Below are 7,411 nucleotides of genomic sequence, written 5' to 3' on the forward strand. Positions count from 1 at the left end.
GCTTTTCCACTAAAGTTGTATCCACAGCTCCAAATGGTAGATTTTATTATATCTGTCTCATGCACTTGTCACCCTAAGGAAAGTAGGGAGGGATGGCAAAAGAGAAACATCCAACTGCATAGTTATTGAGTTACTATATCCTCGGGATAAATAGTCTCTCAAAATTAGGTCAATGTGAGTTTGAGAAAAATTAAAAATCTACTTGCAAACTTGATCTTGTGTATGGCAAGTCATAACCTACAATACCTGTAAGGTCAATGAGCTTCTTGGGCAACTTGGGGAAACAGAGTTGGGTATTTTATAATTGAATCTAACAACTGAAATTTAAGAAATAGGAGATTCCCCCCTCATAGAATTCTCAGTCTGTTCATTTTCAGTTGTTAGATTAAATTCTGAAATACCCACTTCTGTTCTCCCAGGTTGCCCAAACAGCTCATTGACCGTACAGGTATTATAGGTTATGACTATGCATGCAGTGATAAGTGGATATTAACCCAGAAGCTCAGAACACCCAAGATACAATTCACAGACCACATGAAACTTAAAACAAAAAAAGACCAAAGTGCAAATGCTTCAGTCCTTCTCAGAAGGGGGAACAAAATACTCAAGGGAGAAAATATGGAGACTAGGTGTTAAACAGAGACTGAAGGAAAAGCCACCCAGATACTGACCCATCTAGGGATCCATCTTATATACAGCCACCAAACCCAAACACTATTTTCAATACCAAGAAGTGAATGTTGACAGGAGCCTGATATAGCTGTCACCAGAGAGGCTATGCCAAAGCCTGACAAACACAGAGGCAGATGCTTGCAGCTAACCACTGGACTGAGAACTGGGTCCCCAGTGGAGGAATTAGAGAAGAACTCAAGGAGCTGAGGTGGTTTGAAATCCCAGAGGAAGAGCAACAATATCATCAAACCAGTTTCCAGCCATAGCTCTTAGGGACTAAATCACCAACCAAAGAGTACACATGGCATGACCCATGGCTCCAGTCACATAATGTAGCAGAGGAAGGCCTTGTCGGGTATCAATGGGAGAAGAAATTCTTGGTCCTATAAAGGTTCGATGCCCCAGTGTAGAGGAATGCCAATGCAGGGTAGCAGAAGGTAGGTAATTGGGGAGGGTGCCCTCATAAAAGCAGGGAGAAAATGGGATAAAAGGTTTCTGGAGGGGGAATTGGGAAAGAGGATAACATTTGAAATGTAAATTTTAAAATATCCAATAAAAGAAAAGAAAAAATATTGAATGAGCTTCATATGTTTCCTTTGAGCTGGGAGCTGTACCTGTGTGAATGCAAGGACTTCTCTAGCCAGCTCACATTTTGGAATAGAGTGTTCATAGAACTCAATGCTTTTCTGCCATTCAAAACATTTCAATATGAGAGTAAGATATGAAACACAAGAACTTACCCCTGTGCTCACAGCATTCTGAATGTGAAGAACTTACATGGGATGACCCACCAAAACATATAGCCTTCTCTCTCTTCATTACTGAGCTTCACCTTATAAACAGAGTTTGAAATTTTGAGGCTTGCTCTTCAGAATGCAGACATACATTTCAAATTCTTCTGGACACATTCCATTCATTCATTCTCCAATCTCCATGTGGTCTGGTTGGGGTTGATCATATTATGTCTTAATACAATACAGCATTTTGAGGGAATTCAAGTAAAATGCTATGTACCTGAAAAGCACAGTTCAAACCAGAAGCCCTCTCTTTTTGGGGGGTTTGAGATAATATCAAGTACAATAATTTTTTGATTCTTGTCTTAAGAGAAAAAATTTAGTGGAAAGACATTTTAAGTAGAAGTCTGTTGAGCAACACAAAGTAGAGATTCCCATGAGAGATTGGAATGGGACCCAATCTCTTTTGGCTGCCACAAAGAGAGGAAGCAGTCTAGTGGATTCTACATGGTGAGTTTTACAGACATTTTATTGAATAGTTCAGTGGAGTTGTGACATTATGGGGTAAGCATAACCTCTTCTAAAGTCATGGTGGACATGAGCCCCCATTTTGGTTATTTCTTTTCATGATCTTTTAGGAACGACCACTTAAAAAGATGCTCAGTCATAATGAGTAAAATTATAATAAAGCAAGGAGCTGTTGAGGATGCAGATTCATTATTAGTACACATGTTTGGCAGTTAAGAAAGTGTCCTAGAGCCTTAGTTTCTAATACGGTGAGAGCAACCAACTGGTGCTTGGGGGATGTTTAGCACTAAAGGTACGTTATAGCCATCACAATAAGACATAGCCTAGAAGATTCCACAACATTTTTCCTCAAAACTCTCAAATCAAATGTCTTGAGTATGAATTATTTCTTTATACTTTATTGGAAAGCTGAATATGAACCATCTAATTTGTCTAAGGTCACAGCCATAAGGCTATCAAAAATAAAGGGAAGCATGTTAATTTTTGTATAAAAAACTGAGAACAGTATTTGACTGTCTGCACAATGATAATTTGGGTGAATATTGTCTCTGAAAAGCAAGTTTGCTTGCTTGCTTGCTTGTTGCTTATTTGTTTCTATCATTCTATCATTATATCATGTTGTATCAGCAATATCACTTAATTTTGTGAAAATCATTCCTAAGTGTCACTTCTCAGGAGATGAAGAATCTTTTTTTAAACAACTTTATTTTACAAAACAAAGATAAATGTACAGATTTTAAACATTTTTTTGCTTAAAATTATACATTTTTGTCAGTACTGTTTTTTCAGATATTAAAATAATTTTTATATAAAACCATGTGAATATATTTTTTAGTCAGTACTTGATTTTTTCGAAGGCTTGACAGTATGTATTGATAACCTAATAGTTACCATGAGCGTAAAGTACATGCAAAACATAACGCAATATGGAAATAGTCAAAGTCTTCTTGTTTTATAAATATATATTTTTTGTTTTCTTTATTTCTTGGATTTCATACAGTCTGTGAGTTGTTTCTGGGGGACTGCAAGCCTCTGGGGTTAGCATCCCAATATCAGTGACTGCATATTATGTCTGTTCTTTTGTGACTGGGTTATCTCACTCAGGATGATATTCTCTAGATGCAGCCATTTACTTAAGAATTTGGTTAAGTCATTGTTTCTGGTGGCTGAGTAGTATTTCATTGTGTAAATGTACCACAATATTTGTATCCATTCATCTTCTGAAAAACATCTGGGTTCTTTCCAGCTTCTGGCTATTATAAATAGAGCTGCTATGAACATTGTGGTGCATATATCTTTGTTGTGTATTAAAGTGTCTCTGGGGTATATGCCCAGAAGTGGAATAGCTGGGTCTTCAGGTAGTACTATATTGAATTTTTTGAGGTATCGCCAGACTAATTTCCAGAGTGGTTGTATTAGTTTGCAACCCGACCAACAGTGGAGAAGTGTTCCTCTTTCTCCACAGCCTCGGCAGCATCTGCTGTCATCTGAGTTTTGGATCTTGGCCAATCTAACTGGTGTGAGGTGGAATCTCAGGGTTGTTTTGATTTGCATTTCCCTGATGGCTAAGGATGTCGAGCACTTCCTCAGATGTTTCTCGGCCATTCGGTGTTCCTCAACTGAAAATGATTTGTTTAGCTCTGTACCCCATTTTTTAATAGGGTTATTTGATTCTCTGGTGTCTAGCTTTTTGAGTTCCTTGTACACCTTGGATATTAGACCTCTATCTGATGTGGTGTTGGTAAAGATTTTTACCCATTCTGTTGGTTGCCATTTTGTTTTCTTGACGATTTCCTTAGCCTTACAGAAACTTTGCAATCTCATTAAGTCCCATTTGTTAATCTTTGACCTTAGAGCTTTAGCCATTGGTGTTTTGTTCAGGAAATTTTCTCCTGTGCCTATGTGTTCTAAGGTTTTCCCTACTTTCTCATCTAATAGTTTCAGTGTATCTGATTTAATGTGGAGATCTTTGATCCACTTACACTTGAGCTTTGTACAAGAAGATAAGAAAGGGTCTATTTTTATTCTTTTGCATGCTGAGTGCCAGTTGGACCAGCACCATTTGTTGAATAGGCTGTCCTTTTTCCATTGAATGTTTACTGCACCTTTGTCAAAAATCAGGTGACCAAATACATGAGGGCTCATTTCTAGATATTCTATTCTATTCCATTAATCCACATGCCTATTTCTGTACCAGTACCACGCAAATTTTAGCACAATTGCCTTGAAATATAGCTTGAGGTCAGGGATAGTGATTCCCGCAGATGTTTTTTTGTTGTTGAGGATGGATTTTGCTATTCTAGGTCTTTTGTTATTTCATATGAAATTGCACATTGATCTTTCCAGTTCCATGAAGAACTGGGTCGGAATTTTGATGGGGATTGCATTGAATCTGTAGATTGCTTTTGGTAGTATGGCCATTTTTAAGATGTTGATCTTTCCAATCCATGAGCATGGGAGATCTTTCCATTTTCTGAGATCCTCCTCAATTTCTTTCTTTAGAGGTTTGAAGTTCTTGTCATACAGGTCCTTCACTTGCTTAGTTAGAGTCACACCAAGGTATTTCATAGTTTTTGTGACGATTGTGAAGGGTACCTTTTCCCTAATTTCTTTCTCCACATGTTTGTCCTTTGAGTATAGGAAGGCTACTGATTTTTTTTTTTGAGTTAATTTTGTATCCAGCCACTTTGCTGAACTTATTTATCAGCTGTAGATGTTCTCTGGTGGAATTTTTGAGGGCACTCAAGTACACTATAATGTCATCGGCAAAGAGTGATGTTTTTATCTCTTCCTTTCCAATTTGTATTCCATTGATATCCTTTTGCTGTCTAATTGCTCCAGCCAGGACTTCCACTACTATGTTGAATAGGTAGGGGGAGAGTGGGCAGCCTTGTCGAGTCCCTGACTTTAGTGGGATTGCTTCAAGTTTCTCGCCATTAAGTTTGATGTTGGCTATTGGTTTGCTGTATGTTGATTTTATTATGTTTAGGTATGGACCTTGGATTCCTGTTCTTTTCAGGACTTTTAATATGAAGGGGTGTTGGATTTTGTCAAATGCTTTCTCAGCATCTAGTGAGATGACCATGTGATTTTGATCTTTGAGTTTGTTTATATGGTGGATTACATTGATGGATTTCCTTATGTTAAACCATCCCTGCATCCCAGGGATGAAGCCTACTTAGTCATGATGAATGATCGTTTTAATGTGTTCTTGGATTCGGTTTGCAAGGATTTTGTTGAGTATTTTTGCATCAATGTTCATAAGTGAGATTGGTCTGAAGTTCTCTTTCGATGTAGGGTCTTTGTGTGGTTTAGGTACAAGGGTTATTGTAGCCTCAAAAAATGAGTTAGGTAGTATTCCATCTGATTCTATCTTTTGGAATAGTTTGGAGAGTATTGGTGTTATATCCCCAAAAAATGTCTGATAAAATTCTGCACTGAACCCATCTGGACCTGGGCTTTTTTTGGTTGGGAGACTTTTGATGACTTCTTCTATTTCTTTCGGTGTTATAGGGTTATTTAGATGGTTTACTTGGTCCTGGTTTAACTTTGGGATCTTGTATCTGTCTAGGAATTTGTCCATTTCCTCCAGATTTTCCAATTTTGTGGAGTATAAGTTTTTGTAGTAGGATCTGATGATTTCTTGAATTTCCTCAGTTTCCGTTGTTATGTCCCCACTTTCCTTTCTGATGTTGTTAATTTGTATACTCTCTCTTTGCCCTCTAGTTAGTCTTGCTAGGGGTTTATCAATCTTGTTGATTTTCTCAAAGAACCAACTTTTGGTATTGTTGATTTTTTCAATGGTTCTTTTTATTTTTATTTGGTCTCTTTTTGCCCTAATTTTGATTATTTCTTGCCGTCTACTCTTTTTGGGTATATCTGCTTCCTTCTGTTCTAGGGCTTTTAGCTGTGCTGTCAGGTTGCTGATGTAAGCTTTCTCCAGTTACTTTTTAGAAGCACTTAGGGCTATGAGTTTTCCTCTCAGTACTGCTTTCATTGCATCCCATAGGTTTGGGTATGTTGTGTTTTCATTTTCATTGAATTCTAGAAAATCCTTAATTTTTTTTTATTTCTTCTTTGACCCTACTATCGTTTAACAGAGCATTGTTTAGTTTCCATATGTATGTGGGCTTTTTGTTGTCTTTGTTGTTGTTAAAGACCAGCTGTAGACCATGGTGATCTGATAGGATGCATGGGAGTATTTCAATCTTCTTATATAGATTGAGGCTTGCTCTGTGTCCAAATATGTGGTCAATTTTCGAGAAGATGCCATGGGGTGGTGAGAAGAAGGTGTATTCTTTTACTTTAGGATAATATGTTCTGTACATATTTATTAATTCTAGTTGGTTCAAAGTCTCTGCTAGTTTTGCAGTGTCCTTGTTCAGTTTCTGTTTCCATGATCTGTCCATTGTTGAGAGTGGAGTATTAAAGTCTCCCACTATTATTGTGTGGGGTGAAATATATTTTTTGAGCTTTAGTAGGATTTCTTTTATGAATGTGGGTGCTTTTTTATTTGGAGCATATATGTTAAGGATTGAGAGTTTCTCCTGACCGGTTTCCCTGGTAATTAGTAAAAAGTGTCCTTCATTATCTTTTTTGATGACTTTTGGTTGGAAATTTACTTTATTCGATATTAGAATAGCCACTCCAGCTTGCTTCTTGGAGATGTTTGCTTGGAAGTTTTTTTCCCATTCTTTAACTCTGAGATAGTGTCTGTCTTTGTCTCTGAGATGAGTTTCCTCTGTGCAGCAAAAGGCTGGATTTTGTTTATGTATCCAGTCTGATAGCCTATGTCTCTTTATTGGGGAGTTGAGTCCATTTATGTTAATAGTTATCAAGGAATAGTTGTTTCTGTTTCCTGCCATTATTGCTTTTTTGGGTTGAGTTGTATCTGTGTCTTTTTCTTCTTTTAGTTTTCTTGTTTTTACTAGGCTGTATTTTCCCTCATTGTATTGGGTTTTCCACCTATAATTCATTGTAGTGCTGGGTTTGTGGTCAGATTTTGTGTAAATTTTAATTTGTCTTGAAATATCTTCATCTCTCCATCGATGGTGATTGATAGTTTTGCTGGGTATAGCAGCTTGGGCTGGCACTTGTGCTCTCTTAAGGAGTGCATGATGTCTGTCCAGGCTCTTCTAGCTTTCATAGTCTCTTTTGAGAAATCGGGTGTGAGTCTGATTGGTCTGCCTTTATATGTTACCTGACCTTTTTCCCTTACTGCTTTTAGTATTCTTTCTTTGCTTTGGGCACTTGATGTTTTTACTATTATGTGTCGGGAGGTATTTCTTTTCTGGTCCAACCTATTTGGAGTTCTGAAGGCTACTTTTATGCTCGTGGTCATCTCATTCTTGAGGGTAGGGAAGTTTTCTTCTATGATTTTGTTGAAGATATTTACTGTGCCTCTTACTTGATACTCTTCCCCCTCTTCTATTCCTATTATCCATAGGTTCAGTCTCCTCATTGTGTCCTGGATTTCC

The sequence above is a fragment of the Micromys minutus genome (genome assembly GCF_963924665.1).
Source record: "Micromys minutus genome assembly, chromosome: 20".
Classification (NCBI taxonomy): Eukaryota; Metazoa; Chordata; class Mammalia; order Rodentia; family Muridae; genus Micromys; species Micromys minutus.